This window comes from Rhodnius prolixus, unplaced genomic scaffold (genome assembly GCF_049639745.1).
Source record: "Rhodnius prolixus isolate KJV_2025 unplaced genomic scaffold, Rpr scaffold_8, whole genome shotgun sequence".
In the NCBI taxonomy this organism is placed as follows: domain Eukaryota; kingdom Metazoa; phylum Arthropoda; class Insecta; order Hemiptera; family Reduviidae; genus Rhodnius; species Rhodnius prolixus.
Genome location: NW_027411593.1, coordinates 6313576 through 6326001, shown reverse-complemented (window position 1 = coordinate 6326001; position 12426 = coordinate 6313576). Strand labels below are relative to the sequence as shown.

The following is a 12426-nucleotide window of genomic DNA, read 5'->3' as shown; positions in this document are numbered from 1 at the left end:
GTAAACTTCTCCCAATGACTAAGTGTTGTAGTTAGTGTTGTTCAAGAGCTGAACTATAAGGCTATAAGGTTCGAGCCTTGAACGCTCGAGCTCTCAGGGTGTGGCTCGAGTCAGAGAGCTCGAGGTGAAGCCTTACAGAGAGCTCGGTGAGCCTCCAAGGCTTGGCTCAAAAGGTTCGAGCTTTTTTTTTTGTTTTTTATGTGAAGCATTTTATTCTGAACTAATTAATAAATTCATTTCTTAAAATCAAGTTACAGCAGCTAATGAATTTTTCAAACTTATTTTTTGTATAAATGAATACAATAATTTCTAAAACGTTCGTTGTTCATTGATTACTCGTCATTCCTTAAGAATTTAAAAAGGCTTGCACTTTATGAGAGCCTTCAACTCCAGGTTTGTGAGCCTCCAACTTGAGCTTCACGGCTCCAGCTTCGTGGGCTATAAGGCTCGAGCTCTGAAGGCTCGAGTCGAAGCTCGACTCGGTTGAGCCTTCAGCTCGAACCTCAACTGAACAACACTAGTTGTAGGAAGGGTATACCCTCTTTTTCAGAGAGGAAGGAGGTTTAGGATGTTGCGGTTATCCTAACCCAGCATTCTTCTCTTTTCCTGCGGCTTTCCTAGAGAGCGCATGGACAGTAACCTTGTTTGTGGTGGAATATATCCTCTCTAGGGGAAGGGATATCCCTGTGCCGGCCTCCCACTCTCTTGGGATTTTCACTGAAGAGCCTAGTTAGTCCACCAGTGTGTACTACCTTAGAACTCTCTAACTTCTTTAGCCGGGGAAATCACCATACAGGAATATTTTGGAAGAGTAGGGAAGAAGCGTGAATTACACTGGATAGGGGTTAACCTTGTCCTACATCATGTTCTACTACAGAAATATCCTTCCTGGGGATCCTAGAATCTCTAGGTGATTTCTAGCACTAGGGAAGAAGGCCTATCCCTTAAACTTTCGACACTTCTCGCTCCACCTGGGGTTTTTCTGGAGTGTTTAGATAATGAGCAGGCATAGTCGAGGATTATGCTCTTTAAAAAATCCACAGCACCATTAATTTGAGATAAACTTTAATAATTTGAATGGTTCCTAACAGTAAGACATCTCTTAATTAAAGTTGAACTTTAGGAGGCCTAATAGAAGTCCGCCTGATTTACTGGGACTTCACAGTATGACGTTCACGAGATAATTATTACTTTCTTTCTAAGCGCATGCAGCTATTTTATGAAGAAATGCTAACTATATAATAGTTGAAACTAACACCCCAGAGTGCAGTATCCTAAATTTTATACCAGCGATCCTTTGTGGAATCCGGACATATTAACAAAATGATATGTGGATTTTGTCGTGGATATGAAAATGACCAGCAACTACAATAGACCAAATTTCCCACCCAAACTGCATTGGGAGTTTACCGGTCTACAATAGAAATCAGAATGATTTACAGGAACTTGTTGGTTAGGGAGGGAGACTAGAGAACTCAGCATCCTGCAAACCTAAATTGCCGCCTGTGAATGTACCACCGCCCCGCAATCCCCCTTTTCAAAAGCAGGATGATGAACAGGAATCTATTATCCTTAAACTACAGATCACTGTGAATGTTCATGGGCCGATCAAACTTATGTTCCACATGTTGTGGTGTTCATTGGTGGATTTAGGACTGAAGTGACTGGAGAAAATTCAATTTTTGTTTGTGGTCTTCCTCTATATATTTTCAATACCACTATATTGTATGTGCACAATTGAGCACGTTTTTACAACCATAACGTGAACACTAGATTTATTGTTGTGGTTTTAATTAAATATGGTTGCTTAACTCTTGTGTACACATGTTTAAGTGAAAAATGAATACAACTACTCCTCCCAAATGTAACTTAAATATCAAAAAAATCATCACATCACTAAACGTAGCGATAAAATAGTTAAAGCTTCCTGAAACGGTCGTGATCGGAGACGTCCGGCCAGTTCGGCTGGCTATGACTTCGCGCTGGTCAGCCTGTCGCCCGCGCGCGTACTGACGTACGCCTCCGCTTGTTTGACTTTAAGCTTTTCATGTACGTATATCTAAAACCTTATTCTTATTCTCTGAAGCTTTGTATATATTTTAACTTGTTTCTATGTTATTCTGGGCCATTCTATCGCTACAAAGCTACCCCCTCTACCTTTGTCTTAGACCACATGGTCACCTAACTGGTCTATTGAGGGAGTCCGCTACTGACCAGCGTATTCTGTACGGTGCTTGAGTCTGCTGTACGTGCTGTTGAGCCTGCTTGCTGTGCTTCTTACCGCCTCTCTGCTACGCTTCGCTTCTGCCTTGGTGGTAAACACGTACCATCACTCGATTGACATCAAGGGACATCGCCCCAATTATTCTACGCTTCGCGGGCCAGTCCGTGGACCCGCTTCCGGTGCAAGGTTCGTTCTCTCCTTACGTCTTTCCTGAGATTTCCCTCTTCCTCCACGCTACGCTTAACCCAGAGGCACGCATATACGGTTACTATTTCCGCTTTCCTTAGAGACGCTTATACCTCTACCATATCCGCTTTCCTGGCATTCGCTCATATACCTCTAGCACTGCGCTTCAGGAGCTTCACTTCCGGCCGCAAGGGTAAGTATTACTCATTGTGAACTATTTACGATTTTATTGTAACCCACTTCGCCACTTCCGGTTTTATCCGCTGGCGCATAGCGCCCCACCTAACGCTTCGCTTCCGGTGGAGCAACTTTGTTCAAAAACTTTTCGCTATTTCTTTTGGTGACTCCAAAATTGAAATATTAAATTTTAACGTTCAACGATTTTCTCCGTTTTTCAATCATGCTCTCCACAAAAAGATACAACAAACTAGACCAATAAAGAAAACCCTTTTTCTCTTGTAATTATTCTCATAAAAGTAAAAGAAAAAATAATAATTAACATTAAAGTGCTGCCATCTAAACTTTTAATAAAATTAAAAGAAAAAACATTGCTCTACAAAGAAAAAATGGATTAAACCAAACTTTTTATATTAACGTTAAATATATGGGCATAGTAATCCCTTAGAAGTAATAATATAAAACAACCCACATAATATATAAAAGAATAACATTTGTATAATAAATGAAAAAGATATATGAACGTAATTTAATACATACACAATGTAAATGCTTCGTAATTCAAAGTTAGGAAATTGGACTTGGTTTTTCTGGTTATAAATTTTCCAGGGTTTTAGACTGAGCGAAATGAATGAGAAAAACTGTAGCTCTTTAGAAAAAAAAAATAAATAATAATAAAAAATAAAGAAAACAAAAGGCCCCCTCCTTGGGAAAAAATCATAAAATTGGAATAGGAAAAAGAATTTTTTAAAGGTAACAGTGCATTTGGAGAAAATATTAATGAATCTGGTGTGGAAAATCCAACAGCAGATGTTGCTCTTAATGTTGATTGTGTTCTAAATGAAAATAAAGAAATGTTCTTTAGATTCTATTAAGTTCTATCAAATTCGATTGATACCTAATAAGGGGTGCTTAAATGTCTGATCTATCGGTTGGAATTAGTTCAACAAGATTACTCAAAGTTGCAATTTAGACTGTCTACGCAGCAGCTTGTATCTGGCTGAATGGATCATTATTTGGTTGTGTAATGGAGAAACATGGCCCTGCGCTTATCAGTGTCCTCTGCGCATTAATGAAAACTTAAACCAAACCTAGAACAAAATTCGAGACTCAAAATCCTGAGTAAGTTACAAAGGAGTCGTGAACATCTTGGGCAATAATCTTCTCCTACCTCAAAAAAATCTACCTCCGATAATGGACTCATTTATTTAAAGAGATCGTCTGTTCAATCCCTGAATAAAATTTGAATTTGAAGATGTTCGCGCGCTCTCTCTTGCTGGTAAGTCGTCCACGCCCAGACAGTTGGCAAGGCTTTGGGAAAGAAGAGGGGACTTCCAGCTGATGCTGAGAGCGTGCTTGGTCTTTGTTTGGCGGGCTCAGAACGGTGTTGTGGTCGGCCATTACTCTTGTTTTTCTTTAAGTGTCTATGTTTCGTTAGGAATTCGACAGTGTCCCAGCCATTCGGTGTGCCTTATAGAAGAAATATAAAGAACTTTGTCTCGTCTTGTGTTATATATCAGGTGCCAGTGTCAATTATTAATGAACAAGTCAGTCTGTGTTGCAAATTGTAAAACAAACAAAAAGAACTGTAAGTCTTATCAATTATATTTTAGGGCTAGCCCGTATTTGCATGTTTTGGTGTTCTTGTTTTAATTGGAAATATAAAATTATTTTGTTTGTCTAAAGCTCTTAGTAATTCTGAGTGTTGGTGACGTGCCCATCCCCTTTGATCCTCCCTTTTTTGAATATTATAATCTGTCAGCTCTCCCCAATTAGGTATTATTGCTTTCCCAACAATTATCTAGCTCATCAATTTTTCAATGTCTCTTTAAACCATTGTGACATTGAGGGCCTTAACCTAGTTAGGGAATAAATTTATAATTCCTAACTGTTAAGCATCAACAACCCCAAAAAAGCTGCAAGGGAAGCTGGGAAGTTGTCCATTACTAGAAGCTGGACACTCATGTTAACCAGTTACTCGTTAAATACAACATATTTGAAACCAAAACAGGGAGAAGTGTAGCACACTTAATTTGGTAAATAATTTTCTATCTCTTCTTCATTTTCTAAAGTACCCGCAGAACTTAGTAGCCAGATTTCTAAGTACAAACTTAATGCGGAAAAAAATTTCTTTCGGTCTCGTAAAGAATAAGTTAGCAACAAATTTCAAGATAGGGATGGGGACACAAGAATTTAAAATGTTTTAGCAGAGCTTAACTTTTCAATGAGGAGTTAGTTACAAATTATGGTTTACTGATTCATCTCCAAGTTATAAGAGCTGTGGCTTGTTTACAATCAATTTTGTAAATCCTTTATTATCCCTTCCCATTTTTTGTACTTTATCCATTTAACTATCCAAATCCTTCGGGGACTTAGAAAAACTTTAATAACTGTACTGTTTGGTTGAATTATAGGCCAGAAAAAAAAACCAAATTTAATTCCTTTCAGAGTACATAAATTAATTTCACCTAGATATCAGTAAATTATTCGAGACAGTGGTTTGTCACGTCATGGTTTCCAGATCGTATACAAGTTTTACTTGTTGATTAATGATGATTCTATGTGCAATTCATGAACTCTATGCACTATGGTGGATATGATGAAGTTATAGCATAAGCCGAACTAACTGTAGCGTAACTCACATGAATGTTGCTCATTAAACCATATAGTTAGCTATAACTGTAGCTATAACTTGTATACTTAAGTTGTTGCAGTGATTTTCTTATGGGTGTGCGTCGTTTTCTTAAGTCGCATAACTCTTAAGAAAGTGCTAGTTTCAGTCCCATAATAATAATTTTAAAAAAAAACTAGACGGTTAGGTTTTGCTAAATTGACCTTATGAAAAATAAGACTTATGTAAAATTAGTTTATAAAATAAAAACTTAAAAGGGTTTACCTTGCTTTCAAGTTGCTGGGATAACATCTTAGCTTTCATGGCACTTTTTATAGAGTTCCAATTATTAGAGTACCCAATCCAAAAAACGAGTGCTCACCAAGCTAACTAATGTAACTTAAATCCAGTCAGATTATTTACTACAAATAAATTATCTTTTTTCTGCAACTATGTAGGAATGTTCTCATTACTCAATTAAAATCAGCTGTGTTAGGCCCAACTTTACTTTTACTAGTGGGGAAAAATTCCTATTAGTGTCACATTAGTTTCGTTTCACTTAGTGAGTGAAGAAAAACTTTATTGTGCTTCCTTGATATAAGAAGTTTTGTAATTAAATATTTTCTGTAAAACTTTAATAAGCTTATTTAAATTTATTTTATCTAAATAATTAAAAAACGAATATTAAAAAAATAAAATAAAAATTGAAAGGAATATAGAAATAAAAATAATATTTTAATAAATAATTAGATATTTTTAATTATAACAGTTAAAAAGGTTGTAGTATTACCTTATAGAAATTTAAAATGGATTCTAGTGATTCCTGTTTAGTTTTTTTTTTTTTTTTTAGTTAATAACCCTAATGGTTGCAGAAAAAATATAATATTTCTCCTAGAAGTAAATAGAATTCCAACGGGGAGAAGTAAGCGTAAAGTACAAAAGTAAATAAGGTAAAGTAAATAATCTTATTTTTGAACCACCTATTGTTTAAAAACAGGTAAACGATTTTGGTTTAAATAGAGGTGGTATTGTTATCGCAAAAAAAGAAAAACAGGTTCGAGAACCCAAAAAAGCTCGAGAACTTTTTTTTAATAATTATAAAAAAAAAGCATTTGGAGCTTTTATTTGTTACTTTTAAAGGTCCTTCATTTTATAGCCTTAATTAGAAAGAAGCTTAAAAGGAGAAGGTAAGAAGCCTTCTGGTTGTACTTTAAAGAGGTGGAATTAAATATTATTTCCTTTGTTACTCCCTCCGTAATGCAGGTTTTTCCTGACTTTTCCTGTCGGTTTTCCGACTTAGTCTTACTACAGGACAGGTGGGGGGGTCACCGATTGTTCCCCAGTTTTTTTGTTGCATATTTTATATTGATAAGTATTAGTCCCAAACTTCTGGGACTGACTCCCTAATGTTGATTTGGTCTTTACTTCACGGTGGGTAAAATAAAACCCTGATCCATCAATTTCTTCAAAAATACTTCCTTCCGGTAAAAACCAGCTTAAAACTTTTTTAAAAAAAGGGAAGCTTTTTGAGTGTTTCTGTGTATATTTTAAGACATTTGGGAAATAAAATTACTTAGCAAAATGGTACACCATTTTTTTTGTAATCTAGACACAAAAAAGCACTTGTAAAATACTGTATTACTAATATTGTATTACTAATACCAACTAATTTGGTCAATCTTAAAGAGGAATTATACGCGATAAAAATTTCATCTACACCAGGGGTCCCCAAACTTTTTACACAGGGGGTTCACTGTCCCCTCAGACCGTTGGAAAGCCCCGACTATAAAACAGACTATTTTAAAGTAAAAAAAACGGGAACAAATAGAATATTTCAAATAAAGAACAAGTAAATTTAAAACAACAAACTGCCCAGTATTTCTGTGGGAATTATGGACCTGCTTTTTGGCTAATGAGATGGTCCAATGTCCGGTTTAGTTATAGTGCTTTGCCTTTCTTCCTACTTCTGGCTGTTATTTTACGCACGGTTTTCGTAGCCGTGACGCGTGCATCCCGCGCGTCATCGGAAGTAGTACTGTACATGAGCGACACAGCGCTTTGCGGCACCTCCTCTCACTGACCACCTAGTGAAAGAGATGCCCCTTCCGGAAGTGCAGCGGAGGCCGGATAAGTGGCCCGCGGGCCGTAGTTTAGGGATCTCTGATCTCGTACACCATTGTTCATCGATGAAGAACTTTAAATGAAAGAACTGAAATAATTCCAGCACACTGCACACAGCATCTTCTCAAGCGTATGATGATGATGATGATGATGATGGGGAGCTTCTTCAGTCAGGTTGGAAAACATAATAAAGAAGAAATCCCGAATTCCCGTATATACTCGTATTTTCCTCAAAATGTTTGCTCACAAACTCAAGGCAAGGCCTGATAATAAAGTTACTCTCCGTTCTCTTTTCACCAAGCTTTTCGCCATGATTTAAAGGTATGATTAGATATGCATGGTTCACTTTGAATTCCCAACCAGAAAGGCTGGTTTTCAGAAATGTAAATCAACTATGGTTCTTTCTACTGACTGACTGACGAAAGAGGGAAGCCATAAATGTGGGCGATGTTTGTTAGATCAAATGTGCTTGCTGATTGTAAAGATGGATCTTCTTTTCATTTAACATTTGATAAATTTCTAATTGTAAATTTTTGGATCAAAAAACTTCTTCTTTTTTTATAATTATGGTTAAGACATAATGTTTCTCTAATTACAGTATAATCCAGCAGAAAGATTACAAATTACAGTTTCCTCCCTAAGAAAAGAACAGTTTTGATGCCTTAAATATGTTTTCAGGTGCCCTTTTTTTTTAAATCTAATTAACACTAAACCTACCGACATTTATGCATAACTATTCCTACCGTGAGCGGTCAAATGACCGGACTTTAAAATTACTTAAATTACTTATTTTAGAATGAAGATAATAATTATTTAACAATGGAAAAGCGTTGTTTCTTTTGTTTAAAAATGAATCTCGTTTTCCCAAAAATGGAAAGCCTTTTATTGCATCGAACGCTAGCCAAGATTTGATACCAAATTTGTCCTGTTTGTTTGGCATGTACCGAGTAAATCTGCATCTTGACTTTGTTGGGAACAAACGTCCTTGGAAGAGATAAATGCTCTCGGTTAGAACAGTTTTGACTGTGCTCAACGAATTTGTTCCAAAATTTAGAAATCAAAGCAAATTTATCGATGATTTCTTTGATCCACTCGAATAAACCTCAAAATTTCCGTCTATACATTTCTGCTCATAGTGTTTGAGAAGAATGCTCCTCCCTATTTTTGTTCCAGTGAAAAGGGCAATATCGTACATTTTTCGCCTCACATGCACCACATGCAAACAATAATCCGATAAATGCATTATCAAATTGAGATTTCGAGAGAATTCTGTTACAAAAATAAATAAATAAAATAAAATATTAAATAATTAAATCATGAGTAAATAAAATGAAAATATTCAACCGGTCAAATGACCGGTCGCGGTAGTTAAGAGGGACTACAAATTTTTCTCAAAAATCAAATATTAGGAAAAGAAGTGAAGTTTAATGGCGGTATGATGACGCTGTAATTAGAAAATTTAAATCAAATTTAAAAAACAGTCAATTGACCGGTCGTGGTAGGTTTAGTGTTAATAAGAGCATTTACTTAGTGTTAAGCACGAAAAAATTATTTTTATCATAACATCAAGCATCATGTTCTTATTTTTATGTGGATGAGAAAAGACCCAATGAAAATTAAAGAAAGTTGCCCAAAAAATAACCATTCCACTTTTCTTTGGAGTTTAAAAAGGGCACATAGGATAGAATGCAGGGAAATGGGTTTAAAATGTTAATTAATTGGTTTAAATATATATATTTTTTTAATTAATTTTGTAATTTACTATCTGTATACATGAATACAATCAGTAAATATGATGAACTGGTGCGGGAGGAGAGAAACTACCCAGCGGTAGCACTTTCTACAGGAGAAGGATGACGTTTAGGTCTTCAATCTGCGAAGAAGTCACGAAACCATTGGCGATTCAGTCGGCGAGGATTAGAGCTAGTCGAGAGAGCAGTATGGAACTTTTGGTATTTAGTCTTGGCGAGTTGGTTGTACGAAGGGAATGTTGAGTTAGGTTAGTCACCGTAGAAAGGAGCGTCAACTATCTGTCGGAGGAGTTTTGACTGAAATGTTTTGTACAGTCCGTATGTTTGTAGGTTAGGCTGAACCCCACAGCTCTAGTCCGTAAGTCTACATAGGTTTGAGATTAGTACTGTATATTAAACGTTTGAGATCAATGGGTAATTTAGAGCGTCGTCCAAGTAGTCTGTAAAGTAGTTTCGCACGTTCTGTCATTGCTTGTCTTTTAAGTCTAGTATGTGGGTTCCACGTGAGTCGTTTGACTATGTAGAGCCCAAGGTAGCGCACCAGATCTGTACAAGGAAGAGGATTGCTGAAGAGGACAGGTGGACAGGAGCCCCGCCAGAGAGTAAACGTGGCATGCTGGGCATTTCTATGGGTTCATTTTAATCCGCCACTTCTTTGCCGGTTTAAATATTATAAAATTTTGTCTCCAATATCGGTTCACTACCTCTGTTTCTACCTTTTTTTCAGGGCACTTCACTCTCGATACTGACAACACCGTCCGCTGAAGGATAGTGAGCTGTAAGAAGCTCCTAGGAAAAGACAAGGTGAGGGGCCAGCAGCTGGATTCGAATCCGGGATATTCGCTTGCCACTAATCCCTTCCCTACTAGAAAACTAAAAGAAAAGCTTAAGATTTGATCCCTGAAAATGAAATAAATTGTTTGACAAGAGATTTCCAGCACGCGAAGGATTGTTTATGGTAATTTTTCCAAGGAAGGACCATCCAGGACCATTAGCTCTATCATATACCCCCATCCTGTAGGAATTCTAAATTAAAATACTTTTCCTAAATGGAGTTGGAAAATAGGATTTCAGACAAGGGAATGAAAGCATGTTCTAAACCATTCAAAACTGAGAATGGAACAGAGATTTACGTTTTACTTTCCCTTGAATATAAGGTTTAAAATTCATTTAAATTTAGTAGTTCACCTTCTGAATTACATTAAGAAAACATCATTGTTTACGTTTGGCGTGACACTGTATTTGAGCTGGAATGTAAGATGTTCTTTTATTGAATGAAAACGGTTCTATAAAACACGCTCTTTCTTGGTTCTTAGATTCGATGATGCCTTGTTCAAAAATCTTCTATTTTGGGTTTTCATTCGTCGATAAGCTGATTAGCTGTGTTCGGTCGCGATCGGGGACGTTCGGCCAGTTCGGCTGGCTATGACTTCGCGCTGGTCGGCCCATCACCCGCGCGCGTACTGACGTTCGCCTCTGCTGGTTGGACTTTCAGCTTGTCGTATATATTTAAAACCTTATTCTTATTCTCTGAAGCTTTGTATATATTTTAACTTATTTTCGATGTTATTCTATGCCATTCTCACGCTGCCCAACTACCCCCTCTACCTTCTCTTAGACCATAGGGTCACCTCCTTATCGTCCTGTACGGTGCTTGGTCTGCTGCATGTGCCTTTGAGCCTGCTGGTTTTACTGTGCTTCTTACCGCTTCTCTACGCTGCTACGCTTCGCTTCCGCCTTGGTGGTATACACGTACCATCACTCGAGTGACATCCAGGGACATCACCCCAATAATTCTACGCTTCGCGGGCCACTCCGTGGACCCGCTTCCGGTGCAAGGTTCGTCCTCTCCTTACGCCTTTCCTGAGATTTCCCTCTTCCTCCACGCTACGCTTAACCCTCAGACAAGTATATACAGTTACTATTTCCGCTTTCCTTCTAGACGCATATACATGTACTATTTCCGCTTTCCTTAGAGACGCTTATACCTCTACCATATCCGCTGTTTTGGCATTCGCCCTTATACTTCTAGCACTGCGCTTCAGGAGTTTCACATCCGGCCGCAAGGGTAAGTGTTACTCATTCCTACCTCTGCTCTACTCTCTATATATATTTGCATGTATTCAAGTGTGACCTATTCACGATTATTGTGACCCGCTTCGTCACTTCCGGTTTTATCCGCTGGCGCATAGCGCCCCGATTAACGCTACGCTTTGGGGTGTCAACGTTCACGCGTTGACAAGCTGATTATATATATTTTTTTAATGATTTAAGGCGCGTCAACATCTAAGGTTATTGGGAGCCCGGAGTTTTTTTCAGTGCACTGTCGGCCTCCGGACAGTGTTCTCTCGTTACAGACAACACTGTCCATCACCGGACAGTGAGCTGTAAGAAGCTCCTAGGAAGAGAAAATCTAAGGAAATCGAACCCAGGACCTCCGCGTGGGAATCCAATACTCTAACCGCATAGCTAACCCCTTCCCTGCCAAGCTTATTATTTATTTTACTCAAAATTACCCCCTCTTAAGTGCAGAGAGTTAATTAATCGCCAGGAGTTACCATTCATAATTTTTTTATTAAAGAAGAAAAGTATAACCCATGAATGGAGGCAGGCTTGTTTTGATTTCAATGAAATAATTAGTGGTTGGTGTTGTTACGCAGCTTAATTAAAGTTTCTTAATTTAGGCTCTTTTAGGCAGTGAAGCTCTTCTAAAACCGAGGGGAAAAAAAGTATTTGAGTCTAACACAGACTTATAAAAAAAATTAACTTTGGTGTTAAGCAGACGAAGATCATTTAAAATGAGACTAAAACCGACGCAATTCACACCTGAAAGAGGTTTGACGTACTCTTAAAAGACCCGCATCGATTCCAGGATTATACAGGGTACAGCTTAACTCCTGTTTTTCTTAAAATTGGACATTTTCAGCTCTTTAATTTTCTTACTTCTCCCCAGCGATGCGTCTATTATTGAATTGTTGTGATTCATGTTTTGAACCCAAGTTCTGAGCATGCATAGATAGATAGATTAGACTAGGGCGGCCTCAAGGCCTACGCCACTGCGACCCCTTTGGATCTATTGTGGCTTCCCCTCCAGACCTCGTCCGTTTAATCAGACTCTTAATTCTAGAGAGCGACTCTTGGGTAAAGCTCTCAGGCCTTGGTTTTTTCCTTACCGAGAAGTAACATCCTTAGCCACACGAATCCCTCACACTGACACAACACAGTGCAGTGCCGTTTCCTCCTCCTCTTCCTGACAGAACCTACAGAGGCTATCATCTGTCAGGCCCATGCGATGCATGTGTTTTCTGAGCCTGCAGTGGCCACAGTTAATAGGCCTACAATTATCCTTATAGCCC

The 12426-nt window shown here is 37.9% G+C and overlaps 1 protein-coding gene and 1 long non-coding RNA gene across 5 annotated transcripts in view; one reads left to right on the top strand and one right to left on the bottom strand.

Annotated features, from left to right (window-relative positions):
• The window catches only part of LOC141450775 (ly6/PLAUR domain-containing protein 6B-like), a 325478-nt gene that overhangs the window by 305933 nt on the left and 7119 nt on the right, over window positions 1-12426 (bottom strand). The window lies entirely within an intron of this gene.
• LOC141450777 (uncharacterized) overlaps window positions 3929-12426 on the top strand; it is a 41758-nt gene continuing 33260 nt past the window's right edge. Inside the window, exon 1 of the long non-coding RNA XR_012456314.1 lies at window positions 3929-4175. This is a non-coding gene — a long non-coding RNA (uncharacterized lncRNA). The remainder of the gene's footprint in view (window positions 4176-12426) is intronic.